The following is a 16,731-nucleotide window of genomic DNA, read 5'->3' as shown; positions in this document are numbered from 1 at the left end:
TGGTAATGCAAGAATGTTGTTAATTATGAAAATGCAGTGACATGAAATTAAACTGAAGATTAAACATCTGAATCCTTGCAATAGGAACAAATGATAGTACTCCAATCTACCACACATTCACCACTTGACTAAGAATGTAAGAAAGTGCTCAAAACTGGCCATAACAATACTCCGATTGAAAATAATTAGGAAAAATGATGCCCAAATACTATGATTTGTAACAAAACCTTCCTTGTTTTAATCACAACAAACATAATACTCTGATTACATTTGCTTACAATCTACAGCCAAATCTATCACAAAGAACAAGATATCAGTCTCAGATGCATAAATGCAAATGTAGAAAACTAAATGCTCTCCCCTCTACTCCAGCTCTCTAACTGTATGCAGAAAAAGAAGAACCCTTCTATCCTCATCCAATTCCTTATTTAATGCCTTTTCATCTTCATGATCCTTCAATCACCAATATAACTGATTCTTTCTCATCCAAGTCTTTAATCATTTCTCAATGATAATCTATCTTCACTCTTTTCGAATCCTATTCTTTTAACTTTTAGTACCTTGACATTTTAATGGTATCTTTCTTTATGAATTCAATGCAAAAGATTCCTCAGAGTATTGCAATAGTCTTTTGAATATCATCACTATTGGGATTCTTTGACTCTTCATATCCAAAATCTGATTGACCTAGAATACTCTGCCTTTTTTTTTAGGAATAGTTGTGTTGAGTAGCTCAATCAATCTTCACTGATGAGTATATCAGAAACAAGCTTGGTGATCTCCAGTTTTACGAAGAAGTAGAATATTGCATAGAGAAAGAAATACAGTGCTGATGAGCTTGAAGTTAGATATGTTGTCCACCACCAATGATAATCTTCACTGTACAACGGGAAGTAGTAGATAACAATAGTGATCTTGGCACAAGTGACCAAAAGGGTGATAAAGACGATGAACAAGAACCCAAAGATATAATAGAACCAATTTAGCCATATGGAAGTCAAAATGAAAAATAGCTCAATGCAAACAACTCCAAAAGGTACGATGCCACCAATTAATATGGAGAAAATTGGCTGCATGTACCAAGCCTATTCTGGAATTTGCCTAGGGTCTTGTTTGTCTTCACTGGATCCTCAATGGTGGGTTTCTTGAACCTAAAGTAATTGGAAACATAAAAGAAAACTTTAGGGTATCTTTTTTTATTTTGTGCCTTTGAACATCTTATACAAACAACCTGAAGAGTAGCCAGCAAATAAAAACATAAAGCAGGCTAAAGTGACTAAGAGGCCTGAACACATCTCCATGGACCAATTTCTATCCTATTTCTTCTTGGGCTTCATCTTGTGTCTCTAATTGGTTGTATTTTGAAACATCCCTATACAAAGTTCTCATCATGATCATTGCCACCATGCTAGAAAGGAACAACACAATCATCAACGAATTAATTATGGAGAACCAATGGATCTGATCATTATACATTAGCATATATGTATCCCATCGAGATGCCCATTTCATAGAGATATCCTTGAAAGCAACATCATAACTATAGATGACCTCTTTACCTTCCTCTACCTCCTAGGGAGCATCAGAACTTAAAACATAACTCTTAGTGTTTGCATTGCAGATTATCAAATGTGGATTCTTGGGTTCCCAAGGCTGCTCATATTCTTTACACTGAAAGGTGTGAGTTCAAAACTAACAATACATGCAGTATCAGCCTCTACATCCTTGTGCTACTTCACTTCAAATTTCAAATGGTTGTGGATAAAATACTTCTCTTCTATACTCCCTGCATAGCTTGCAACACGACTCCGAGCTCGGGTTCATTATACCATGGCACTTGTTCTATTGCTCGGTAAACTACATGCATTATCACATAATTCCTCTACTAGTAGGATTTCATAGTTTTGTGTAAAACATATTGTGTATGAACAGATCATAACCATCTTTACATGACCATGGGTCTTTTGTGGTCTTCAATGGCAATCCCCAAGACACTCAGGCTGATTCATCTCTTGTATGGCCACAGAGCTTCTCCATCTTGTTGTCAGCATTTTTTCAAACATATTTACCATGTCTTATTTGTCACAAACTGCGTGCTTTTTCTTCACTCTCCAAATAGAGCTCAGTGGATGTTGTCTCTTGTTCGCATGTGAAAGGCTTTTGAGACTTTTACTTCCTTCGTGACCACCAAGTCTTCATTGGCTGTGAGTATATTTTTTCAGACATTTCCTTCGTGACCACCAAGTCTTCATTGTCTATAAGTATATTTTTTTAGACATTAGCATAAAAAAATAACAACTTCATATAGGAATGTTCCCCTCCTTTATATTGACTTTAGATGTTGGGCTTTCACACCCGCAAGCTCATGTTATGGCACCCAATGGGCACAAGACATAAAATGTATTTAGAGCATCAAATTTATCAAGCTCAAGGTCTCTCATGGCTAAGACTTTTGTAATTGACATGCATCCTCTTCCAAGTCCCGAGCTCCTATGTTTCACACTGATTCCCTACATGCACCATAGCTATTGGTAGGTTTTCACAGGATTTCTTTGACGAAGTACCACAGTATACATTTTCTGCCTTGGCTTTATTAATGAGTTTTTTCTCTAGTATGGAAGATTCACAGTATCACTTTTGGTGAGATGAAGTACGTAAATAGATCTCTTTTGATAGCCACACTCTTTGTTATGAATTTGATGTTTGGCAAAAAATATGACTTCTACTTCTCCACTCGTAGAAAATTGGAAATGGACTATGACATCGAATTTTTTGCTTCTTTAATGTAATCACTATTTTGTGCCAATTTATCCATGGATTACATTGAAAATGAAATCTTGATGTTATAAACTCGTGCTTTTTCACTTAAAATCATGATCTTGCATTTTCTCTTTTCAGGTGGAAATTGAGACTTTGACTTCTCCATAGGCAAAAATTCGTGAATGAACTACAAAAGATGCATTAAGAGATAAATTTCTTGAGTCTTTTATTTCTCATATAGTGGCTCCAAAATCTAAGCTTTTGTATTACACTAATGCATATTGAATACATATTTCAAGTTTAGAATCTGTGGAATTATCGAATTCTAATTTGCTTCACTTTGGTAGAAAATGGAAATTTGGCTTCTCCGATGGAAAATATCAAAATGGCTTCCCCTCTTCTTTGCGGAAAGTCCCAAATGAGCTTCTCCTATTGCAGGAAAATTAGAAATCCAGTTCTACATCACAATTCTTATTCTGCATTCCAGTTCTAATTCTGCATTCTATTTCTAATTTTGCTTCTTTTTGTATATTCATTCAAACAATTTCGAAGACTAACTCAATTGTTTCTTTCTCTAAGTTAGATTATGAACATGAAGCTGAAAAAGTATAATAGATCATATCAAACTAAACCTGTAATTTTGAACCGAGGCAATGAACTCTGAATTGTGGCATAGGAACTTTCACATCTGCATTAGAACTTTGATCTTTATCCTTCATAGAAACATGGTTAAGAAAATTGGAAACAATTTTGGGGAATTCTTTATGGGAGGCGACTTTAAAAGTTTTAGAAATGGTGTACTGAAAGTGCACCTACACAATTCTAGTCTACCTAGTTACTATGGTCATCATATAACAATTATGACAATATTCATATACCATTTAGGATGTCACATTTCAATGAAGAACATTAGAATAAGATATTAAATTAAAGAAATCAAGATTTGTAAAATATATAAAAGTTCCTTCATGTAAATGTTTCATTACCATATGAGTAAAACTTGTTATTGAATATGACACTAACTTAATTACAAACATAAGAGGCCACATCAGCTCTATGCATGGAGATGTTCCTTTCACATTCTTCAATCCCATGCATACTATCCAATTAAATGTCATATTTTTACAGACCATCACTAAAATTCCAACTACACGTGCATGGAGGACAACAAATTTTTAATTATAAGAGGCTATGACCTACATCTGTGTGAACTCCAATTATGTATCTTTTAACTTGCACCCTCATTTTGTGTCCCTAATGACTGCAAACAAGCCATACATATTGGTGCAATCCTCTTTGGACCATATCACATTTTTTGTGATTTGCCTTTTGCTTTTGGATTGTGTCTTAACATTTTTTATCCACACACAAACCACAAGAATTAATGCACAAGACCGACATCAACATAACTAATATAGTAATGACCAAATGCATGTAAACAAATGGTATGTTTCTAAGGCCAAATCATTTAGTTTACTACATCCACTGAATTTTTTATATTAGAGATGTTCCATAATTGAATGGGTTTGTCAGCTTCTAGAAAGATATCTTCAAAATCCAATCCATTAGCATATGGAAGCAGAGCATTTTGTCATAAGGACTTCCTCAAAATGAACTTTCACAACTCCTACTAGGACATCCATCATGTAAGTATAGCAATTTGGAATCATATCATTCCTTAATACTAGACCTAACTAGTGAGCATATTACCTTAATAAAGATCAACATGGTCTCCAGGGCTGATGACTAAGCATTATGCATCATGGGAAGGCAATTGTGGACTTTCTGACTAGAAAACAACCATCTACATGTTTGTCGAATATAAAAACCAACAAATTTCTACAAAACAAAATACAAGTAAGGTAATATTAGTTCACTAACATGTTCAATTTCTCCCTCCTACACAACACAAGAGTTTCATTCAATGTCCAAATCCTTTGCAACATCTTCCAAGGATTTTGAAGGGGATTATGGATTTACTAACTACAAACTAGGCATTCAGATTTTCACAAGGATAAAAATCCAACAAAATTCTACTAAACGCATTTAAAGTTAATGAGAATATATTCTACTACATATTTGAAGATAAATATACACATATATATATATTGAGAATGTATAAAAAGATTAAAATATACAATTATGTATGTAACAATAAGTATAGACATATACATGCTCACATATAAATATGAATTATTATAATAAAATATGTATAGATAAATACACATAAACTATATTTTTGTTTTATTTACCTAAAGGAGTGGTTACAATAGTGAAGACGTAGGAGTAAAGGAGGATGAGATGATTCCACTTTCCACTTATTTAAAATGTTAATAAACAAATGCATTTTCATAATGCAGGTATATATGAATGAAATACAACATGCCCTTCGAACAAAGTGCAACTCTAAAAAAATGTTGATCCTATTTAGTCATCACCAATAGCCTAAACACAACTAAAAAGACAATAATTTTAACTAAAGTAGAATCACACCATAGAACAACCACAATATGATAACAACCAATTATGACAAATATGCCAGAAAAATTTAGATTTTTCTTGTTATACATTAACAACAAAGCACAAAAAATCAACATGCATAAAATATGCAACGCATATTTTATGCATAAATCAGAATGCATAATTTTAATGGTCCAATTGAACTAGAAATAAGGACTTAAAACAAAATAGAATTAAACAAATATAAAGGAAATGATTACACATTTGGAATAAGCATTAGTTCCAATTTCATTGAGAAGGGAAGATTTTGACAAATGGCATCAACAATTCTTAGTAACCCTACTAACAATGTTGTGTACAGTATTCAATGAAAAATTGGAGATCATTGCTAGTTATGATGACATATGAAGCAATCCCTAATGTTTTGGCACTGGTTTACTCCTCCTCCATTATCTATTTTGGGCAACAAAGAAAATGCTTTCATAAAATCTACAATGCCTCTTGGGGTCCTTGTGCACCATTGGAGGGGTGATACCTAACATGTGAATTTTGATGCTATTTCTTTTAGGGGTAGGTTTAAGGGGATCATTGGATTCTTTAGCCACCTTTGATGTGTCCTACATGTTAGTCTAAAGTTATGCACACAAGTTGGATGAGTGCAACCTCTAAATAAATGAAATCAATAAACTATTAGCATAGGTAAAAGAAGAGAAAGACAATAATACCTTATGCTACTCCAAATTTGTATTAGAGGACATGTCATAGATGTTCCACTCTTCAAACAAATTTAACAAGTTACTTAAAAATTTAGAAAAAGAATAAGGGTAGTGTAGCCTAGTAGTCAGGTCAACAATCTCTACAATTTTGACTTTTGTAGCCCCTTACACAAAGTGGTTTTTTGTGGCACATCACATCACAACTCACACCTTCAATGATACCTTTACCTACCAATATACCCTGACATCACAGGTCTACATGATCACCAATACCATAAGAGAAAACCACTTTCTGTTTGCCTCCCTCATCATCATCCACTCCCTGCAATTGTAAAATATGCTTAGAGGAAACCTTGGTTGTCTATCCTAATTATAATTATATTGTTGCTTACAAATAGAAAGAAAGGATACATCTATCACTTTTATTGATTCACAAGGATTCTTTGACTTATCTTGCGCATCTATCTAACTTTCCATGCCCATTTCCAAAGGTGAAGGTTTTCAATTGCTTGATGGGTGTGAGCTTATAGTTCCAACTAGCCTAATGGATCACTCAACCAAAGAATCATGATACATCACAACATCTCTCCTTGCTATTTCCTAGCCCAATTTTTTTTTGAAAAATGCTTTCTCAAGTTACAATAACTCTAAACCAATCTTCCTTTGGGCATTAACCCAAAATATATTATGAACATCTCCATCTGGGGTCTCCATCATGGATGGAGTGTTAAAGGAAACACCACCACTATTGACATGCATTACATATAACCAAATAATATAGGTATTAAGTCACATGGATGCCACTATCAACATTCCATACACTAAAGTCTCTACCGATCACTAAATTATATGTAAACATACCACTTCTTCAAGATGTTCAAGTGTAGGTTACTATCCTACACACACCTAAACACCACCATTACCATTAAGAGTGGATTATAATGAACTTTAGAACACCAATAACATATGTGTCAAATAACGCATTTCTTGTGCCAGCCACATACTACTTACTCAAACTTCAATCTCATTTTCATCAACCAACATTGCTTGTATGTACTTTTCTAACACATACTTACTGCCACTCCTATATTTCACCAATGTTGATTTAACATCCTCACATATAGAAGTAGGGAGAGAAAGGACATATCCATCTTCACACTTAGTTGTTGTTGCAACAATGTCTTTCATGGTGGATGAATGACATAGAATAAAGTTACATTTGTTTCAATTTTTTAGATATCAAACCAAAATGTTCACAACCACAAAACACATGAGTGGTGAAAGTAAAAAATATTAATACATTATTCGATCTTACAAAAATTTTAAAATAACATTTTGTGTTCCTCGTTACCTCAACCCTCTCACTTCTGGCAATAAAAGGGACCCCCCTTATATCATCCTAAAAGTTAATATTTTTTTAGCTCTTACAAGGGTTCTTTTCCCTCTACTAGACAAATTCCATCATGCATGAGATTGTTGTACACAAATATTATCACCTACAACTGAGGTATAAGGTGATGCATATGTTGATCTTTCTAAAAAAATATCTACAAAACCTATATTGGCTAAAGATGTAGTGCCCTATCAGTGGTCCATTTAATGAATATCAAGATATTGCTCTAAAGTGGTTCACATGTTTGCATAGATTTTTCACATAAAGAACAAACTATTATATTAAATTGATCATACCATGATCTCTCTTCTCTTCACCATTGCTACAACCCTTTTCAATCTCTCCTATCTCAACTCATCACTCTTGTAGTAACACATTTCCTTTTCAATCTTGGCCAGACCCTCTTCTAGAATGAGTTCAACTAAGGAAACCTTGTAAAGCTTGCATATGCATTGTTGTAAATGCTTTCTTTGGGCTTCACATCTTATCCTTATCTGGTAATCAACACTTGTGGCCCTTTTAAAGACATATCCTACTGATTTTGACTCATAATGATGTTGCTTGCTATTCCTTACAAAAGGCTGCCCACAGTAAGGTGCCTCAATAAATGGGAAATTATGAATTTGCATCCTATTTAGGTTCATCCATGTAATGTCCAAAAAATTCTTTTCCCCCATCAACAAAACAACTTCCAACAAGGTAGTAATATATCCTCCTTTGGGTAGACTTTTCACTTCTATATTTACGCCTCCCCTACACATATGAGACCATAACACAAATATAAACATTACCATAAAAAAACTTATAGCATGTAAATATAATACATACGAGTGCCATCTTCTTATGGATTACATCATTTATCAACAATGAATACAAAATTTGAACCTCAGTACAACTAAGGGATGTGTCACCAGCAACATCAGTATGACACTCATGAATTGCAACATCTCCCAATACTTCCCTCGATGGAAAAAAAATCGCTCTAGGTTTCTCATTTTGTATCTGGAATTAACTGTAAGTCAATGAAACTATCCACACACAATTAATTCAAACTATATGATGTCAAAATGACTATAAATGATAATGCCTTTGATTGTCACACTCACATGGCCATCTCTAGCACACTTGGGAGAAGTCCTCCTCACAACAACCTTGCTCTCTTGAGAAAGGAAATAAAAAGAATTAGACATTTTCAACACTGTTCTTTGTACTTAGAGGATAATCTATTTTTTGGGTGTTTTCAAACCACCACATCTTACTAGCATCTTTTTTGTATCCACATGAAGTATCACTCTTTCCTTAGTTTCCAGATAAGGCTTCACTCTTTCCCCAATGTAGGGCACCTCAAGTGAACTACTAATTGCTTTCAATTTATCGCTTAATCTTAACATCCTATAAAGTCTATGATAAATAAAAAAACTGTTACTGTAATCACACCTTGTTGATGCATTCAACACCCTAAAAATCCTAACAATTTCATGATGATGTTCTTTGAATAGAACACGATACACATAATTGCTTCATTGTCTACAACATTAAATATGGAGTTCATCCAATCTTTTTATCTATCTATATTTAAACTTATTTCATAAAGAAAATCATAAGTTGCATTCTTGATGGAATTTTGTTACATACCATATAATCATAATCATTGTCTCCACTGTCATTGGCTTTAAACTATATAAACATCTGGATGATAGATCATAAAATATGAGATACATGTTTTTAGGTTGTATAGAGTATTTATGAACCAAGATTTTAGCACAAAATATGAATAAATCCTCTTTTGATGATTCAATTTATGACTATAGTCATAATAATGGTTTGTAAGAGTACACATTGTGTATGATTATATATATATATATATATATATATATATATATATATATATATATATATATATATATATATATATAGGCATAATTTAAGTGGTAGACCATTCTACCAATTATTTGTAGATTGTACCATTCTATGCTGCCATAGAGGAGAACATGGATTACATTGTTTTTCAAAGCCAACCAAGATATCAAAGAGTCAACTAGCAGAAAACAATTATCAAGGAAATAAGAATTGTATTTTTTACCAACTACTTAATTGTTTTTTTATTATAATGTCACTATAGAGTTACTATTACAAAGTATGCACTAGTAAACAAAAAGGTAAATAGGATCAGATAGTTCATTATTGTAGAATAGGATAAGTGGGAAAGATTGTGCAAGAAGTATCCCTACCTAGAATGACAACATTTAAATTGACTAGGCAACATTAAGACTTCCTTGTGAGAATAAATAGCACAAAATCACCTCAACATTGAGATAAAGTAAGAATATACATTCTCTCCTTCAAATGTCTAAATAGATCTCCCTTGCACATTTTCAAGTATAAAGATATATACTCTCTAATTTTTTTAGTGATGAATTTATTTCTCACCTCAACCTATATTGCAACATTGGTTCTCCTAGAATAAACTCTTACAAATGGTGGCACAAACCTTGTGTGCCTAAAAGGAAGTTTTTCATGTTGTGCCTCCTCCTTAACAAACTACACCTTAAGAAGTGTAATAGTGAATTTGATCTTTTCGCTATTTTCCAAATTCGTGAATGCATCAACCATTTGTTGTTTTAGTGCATTTTTCCCAAAGAGGTTTGGGCTATGTTTAGTTTCACCATCAACCTCAATATTAACACTTGTGAAGTTTTGTTGGGATTAATAAATAAACTCAAGAAATATATAGTAACCTTACTTTATAACCTTATTTATATTGAGATTCTTACTTAATATTGAAATTCTTACTTAATAACCTTACAATGTATTTTTTGTACTCAATATTAATACTTTGTACCCTTCATGTGAATAATTAGAAGGTGAACATGTTGAAACTTGACAAGATAGTTGTTAGTGAGGCACATCACATTTAATCAAACCTCTTAGATTATCAATGGATGAAGCTAAACCTCTTATAAATCCATAATATTTTCTATAGACAGTCTACAACTCTATCATTTTTTAGTGTTTCTATTATGAAATTTCTACATGAACTTCTAGTTCTATTGAAATTTTAAGTGAAGGGATTGTATCTTGAAACAATCTTGAATATTGCTAATGTAGGTGATAATAGTTTTGAGAGACTTGATCATTTCTAACTATGCTAAGAAGAATAATGTTAATACATATACCTTAATTAAATTAGAAATTAGGCATATTATATCTGGAGTAGAAGTAATCTCACCTATTCACAAAGGTAATGGGTAGCTTATATTGGAAAGCAAGGGGTCCTCTATTAGTTACTCTAGCAATGGAAGGATTGGTAAGGAACAACAAAGAAGACTTATTTTTGGATACTTTTGACGTTCTCCCTCAATTTGGCTTTCTATCCAAAAACATTGGTTAAGACTTAGTAGTTCTTTTGGCTTAGTCATGCTTTTGGGATAATGGATAGCATCAAGACACATATTTCCTATATCAAAAGGACCTGATAAAATAAATATCAAAAGGCCTTGATAAAACTAAATATGCACTCCAAACCAATAGGGGCATACGACATACAACATACGACCAAATGGGCATATTCAATATACACATATCCTTTCTTTCTTCATAAAATAAAATAAAGGCATACTAAATTTGTGTACAGATCTATTTAACTGGCCAAACGGGCATACTGAATTTGTTTACAGATCTATTTTAACTAGCTTCTTCATAGGACAAAACTAGGAGATTGCGATTAGTTTTTGGGAAGATTTAAATCTAAATCCTCATAATAATCTTTCCATTTTAGTTTAGATCTATAACAACATTTCAATTTTAAAATAAAATTTTGCACTCACTTACCCGATCTACAACAACATTTCAATTTAAACTTAAGTGGATTTGTATAGATCTATAACAATATTTTAGTTTTAAAATGAAATTTTGCATACTTGATACCTACAATCTATAACTAACTTCTTAGATTTGTGTGATCTATAAGTGACTTGCAACATCAACTATTTGTAGATGACTGTGCAACCAAAGATTTGTAGATGACTATGAAACCAAAGATCTCTAGGTGACTGTGAAACCAAAGGAACCTCCGAAGCATAATTGTCAACTATAAGAACAAAATGACATGCAACAAATAATAAATGAAAACCTTTTCCCCTTTTCAAAGGTCAATTTCTAGTCAAGACACATGTTTCACTTAACCACAGACAAACGTTTTACTTAACCATAGTTAGTTACAATGTAATTAGTTGGAGTCAAAACATGGTTTTAAAGCCACATATGGCAAGCTACGATCAATGAAAGGTCTATGGTTCTAGTTATAGTTTCCATGTGGCTATGGTTTCCATGTGGCCAGGAAAGAGGTACCAAAAAAAAAAAGTGTATGATTACATCTTGTTAGTATAGATTGGACTGACTATCACTATGTCACTTGTAGTTATGAGTATAGAGGCACACCTTTGTGTGGTATTATGGTAGTATGGTCTTAAGCATGGAAAAATTGTTTGGAGATTAGCCAGTCCCTTTAAAAGATATTGATGTTTGGAAAAAATCATAGGGTTTTATTTTGTAAAACATGCATGTACATCATATGTTATCTATTGCGTCAGAATATTGTTAGGTATGGAGTCTACAACAAGATGGGGCATCCATCGGCATGGGCATCCAACCATGTCGAATGGTGGGACTAGATAGCCATGACATGGTTTTTAATTTTAATTTTTAAAAGTTTGTAGTGAGATTTGTAAAGGAATATTTAAACAATTTTATGAATTTTATATTTTATTTAAGTTTTAGTGCTTAAATTTAAGGAAGTTGTCTATAAATTTTAGATTGAAGATCAATTTAAGATTTAAATTTATAATATCATTATTTTATTACAATCATAATTAAATTTTAAATTTAATAATATTTTTTTAATTGATTGGTAAATGGCTAGAGCCTTGATTAAATTAATTAAATAAAGAACATACATCAAAGTACCTCTATTCAAACAAGCACTAGTAGGAAATAATAGAGGAGAAAACCTCCAGTCTAGCCTAGGACCATGGTCCTTTTTTATTACAACATAAAAGGGGCATACCCTAGTAGAATTTTACAAATTTTGATTGTTACAATTAGTAGATCTTGGTTCTGCAAATACACTTTATCTATTGCCAAACTTTATCCTCTTGTCAAGGGAACACCAACCAATATTTTCTACTTCTATCCTTTGCTGAGATCTAAAAACAACAATGCCTTACTAACTGGCAATCAAAGATTAGTACTAACACATAGGTTAACTTCCTGGTCATATATAAATAAAACACTTTGTCTTATTTGACTATACAATTTGTTGCTTCATCCAACCTTAAATACTCAAGGCCAACATTCTCATTTAGAATTAAATAGGTTACCATACCCCATTGGTGGGTTCGTACAAAATATTATCAAAATTCTTAATAATGACATCCAAAATGGAAAAATAAAACCTTAATTGACAAACTCAATATTTAAGCTATTTATTAATACAAAACCAACTTAAACCCATCATAGTATGTTGAGAGGATCCTAAATAATTTCCTTAATGTACTGAGTAAAAAAAGTTTCAAGGCCAAATAGAGCATGTTGAGATGAGTATAATACCAAATGGGAATCCAAAACAATATATTAAAATTGATTAACTCATCCAAGATTGGATCTTTTATGTAATCATACTATAATTCATAATAGGAAATGTCTTCCACGGTTTTTATTTCTTAAATTTAGAAAAATGGGGTAGGTATCTTCCACATGTCTTAGTGATTAATAGGCCTCCTCAGATTTTATTGAACTTTAGTTCTTATTCTATAGACTATGAAACTAATCTTCCCCTGCCAAATTATAACTTGTAATTTGGTTTAGATACTGTGTAAATAGGGAAAAGCCAAAAATGGAAAAGTACCAAATGTTAAAGGACCATTTGGCCTAGAGCCAGCTCCACCTAATAAGGACAATGAAATTTTAATTTGATAAACTCAAAATTATAGAAAACCTAACTAGTCTCAATACTCAAGATCCACAATTTTGTTTGCCTTAGAAGAGTACAACACTCCAATATCTAACAATCAGTTTTGCATATGTTGGATAAGCTCTACAGTTTGAGTTGAGGACAAGTCATTTATGTTATTTGGAATTACCTTCTTAGACTACTTGAATAAAGATAGAAGAACTAGTCTAAAAAACTCCAAATGACTGAGAGTCAAAGCTGAAAGATCAGTTCTTATTGCAAGTTGATTTTTACTTTCTCTATTAGTTTCTTTAGATAGAAATCCAACTTCCTAACTCCGAGTAATTCATGAGAAAATCAACAAGGGTGAGGAAGCAGGCATAAATTACTAAAAACAAATAGGATGATATCTAGATTAAGAGATACTTTGCAAAGTCTTAATTTTTAGCTTTAATACTTGACAACCATGTAAATTCATGTTTCCATCCCTTCTGAATTATAGGAAGCTACTATACATTAACTAATAATTAATTAAGCTACTCCTAAAAATAATAAACCAACTAGATAAGGGAAAAGCTTCAACCATAACAATGGGGAGCAATATGCCCCAAAAACCTTCGAAAGTAGTAGAAACTGAGAAATTGTATATAATAGTAGTAATAATTACCATTGTCTATTAAAAGGAAGATTTATATATATGCAGAGCAAAGAGGAAAGAGATACAAATGGCTCATATTTTGATATAGATATAGGAACTCGATCAAAAACCAAGACTGGGTGCAAAGGATTATCTAGGGGAGGGCTAAACATGAAATCACATCCAAAAAGAGACCAAAACCTTAGTTAAAAGATCCATAAAGTTGCCCAAAAATAGAGTACATCAGAGGACAAACACACCAATAATATGAGACAACAAAGACCTTAAATGAAGAGTACCCTATCATCTAACCAGGATCAAAAGTGAAAACCCAATAGAGCACATGAGAGCCGCCTACTTAAAATAAATCATGATGACTTCTGATATGTCATTAGGATTCTCCAACAAGAAATTGGGTAGAAATTCAAATTCAAACTTCATCCTGCTAGTTTTTTCCATGTTAGGCATGCATAAATTTAGAGCTTCTAGGTTGTTGAAGACCACCCCAGGCTGGATGTATGCTTTGAATGCATTGAGATAGTTGACAAGGCATTCTCTCTTTTTATCCTCAACTATCCTCCTCCACTAGAGGAGGAAATCTATATTGACCTCCATCTTGGGCCATTCCTAATAAAAGGCCAAATTTTCATGAATCACTAGGGAAGGACGATGAAAGGCAACCTCCAAGTTTGGGGAACTTCAAGGGAGCGCCATGTAATTCTCCAGGAGAGGGATACAAAGCTAATCATTGATGCTTCAAAAAGCTTTCTCTAAACCCTTCCTCCATCCATGGTCAAAAATGTTGTAGCAGAGACTGATAATGGCCAACGGCTCCACCCTAGCTCTTGCCATACAACTGATAAAGGTGCCTATAATATCACTGTTTGTCCTCTAGGTATACTCATAATCAAAAACTCCCTCACTTGTGGCTTTGCTGACTGCTAACCTTGTCATGTCATCGACTGACTTAAGGATTCTGCTCCATCTCTTATTTTGCTTTTCCCCAAAACAACATGGTTTGAATTTTTGAGGTGTGAAATAGACTAATGTTGGAATCCATAACCACAATATGAAAGAGCCCAAAGATAGTGAAAGAAAATGAAAGCTAGACATTAAAAGGTGGGAGCAGGAAGAAGGTCCTAAAAGCCCTTTCTACTGTGACATCATCAAATGATGCCACTAACATGATCAGAGGCATTAGGGAAATATGATGACAAAATGATGGATATAACTGGTGGGAAAAATATACAAAGATATGATTGTGACAAGCTAAGAATAAAGATGGAAGGCTGCGAAAAAACAAGAAAGCTTGAAATAGAAAGGAGGAAAAAAGATAGAATAAAAATAATCAAGTTTGGGAAGACTGCGAAAGATACTAATCTAAAAAATGAAAAAAAGTAAAAAAAGACTACCTCTACTAGACACTAATGCCAGCAGTTAAAGAACTAGCTATCTCTAATGATTAGATAAGATTCACTATTAGCCCCTTCATTTTCTAGTAGGTCTGCCTTCTTATTTCCTTCCCAATAGATATGATATATCTCATCTTCTTTAATTCTATCAAGAATGGTAAGGACCTCTGATAATTTTGAGTTCAGAGTCTAGTTAGGTGTAGCTCTTTTTCTTATTAGCATTTAATACGATCAGAGAATCTCCTTCAATGATAATTTTGGGGACACCTAATTTTAAGCATATCAGTAACCCCTCTTGCAAAGCTTTGAGTTATGCTAAGTTGTTTGTGGCTGGCTCGATAGATTTGGCCCTTTTAGCTATCCAAAAACTTGACTCATTGTTAATTATGCAGCCAATGCCTACCTTACCTAGGTTTCCTTGTGAGGCCCCATCAAAATTTAGCTTTGACAAACTATAGGGAGGAGGCTGCCATCTACAAGATACCCTTGCTTCTTGATTTATCTTTTTATAGGTGAGCAGAGGGTTGATAAGATTATTCCACTTGTTCTTAATGAAACCATCCCAATTAGAGAAGGATCCTTCTTCTTTCTGGGACTTTCTAAGATGGGAGTTCGTTGTTTTGACAATTCTTGCTTCAATCTTCTTGATGATATCATCTAGTTGCATCTCTTGATCCCAGAACAGTCTCCTATTCCTTTCTTTCCATACTTCCTAGGCTAGGATGGAAGGGATAATATTTCATAAGCTTCTATATATACCTCTATAGGAGTTGGATGACTAGCTTCTGAGTAGATCTACAAAAGAAAAAGGGAAGGGACTGTACCATCCTAGCATATATCTGAGCTGCTCCCAGTAGTGAAGGGTGTAAGGACAATTAAATAGGATGTGATTAGCATCTTCATTGCTTTGTTTACATAAGACACATCTAGAGAGTCCTCCAAATCCTAGTTTGCAGAATCTCTCAGTTGTGAGGATCTTATTATGGTATGCCAACCATAGGAAGAGTCCTACCTTAGGCAGACATGATGGATCCCAAAACAAAGTAGATGGCATGGTCTCTTCCCTTCTATTTTGGGGGTTTGTGAGAGCCTTATAACCACTTCTAATATTATAACTTCCATCTTTAGAAGTGGCCCACACAAGTCTATCTTCTAACTTTGATTGCTTAATCTTCCTTATTTTTATGATCTTTTGATACCACTCTTTTGAAGAGGGTTCCGGGTCTAAGTCGTCCACACTTTTTCATACCCAACTAGAGGTACTATTAGTAGGGTCCTTAGTCTTATAATCACTGACCTTACTACCCCATCGAGATATCAGTGTCTCTTTGAGTTCCCCAAGGATTTCTATGTTGTCTATAAGAGGGAGCCCATCCCATGAGTCATCCCAAAATAATGCTTTA

At 33.4% G+C, this 16,731-nt stretch overlaps 1 pseudogene; it reads right to left on the bottom strand.

Moving 5' to 3' along the window:
• Positions 1-737: 737 nt before the first annotated feature.
• Positions 738-1,476, bottom strand: LOC149543578 (transmembrane 9 superfamily member 7 pseudogene; annotated as a pseudogene).
• Between the last annotated feature and the right edge of the window lie 15,255 nt (positions 1,477-16,731).

This window comes from Cupressus sempervirens, chromosome 8 (assembly GCF_028749045.1).
Source record: "Cupressus sempervirens isolate cs-2001-9-10 chromosome 8, ASM2874904v1, whole genome shotgun sequence".
In the NCBI taxonomy this organism is placed as follows: Eukaryota; Viridiplantae; Streptophyta; class Pinopsida; order Cupressales; family Cupressaceae; genus Cupressus; species Cupressus sempervirens.
This window is presented reverse-complemented; position numbering and strand designations above follow the sequence as displayed.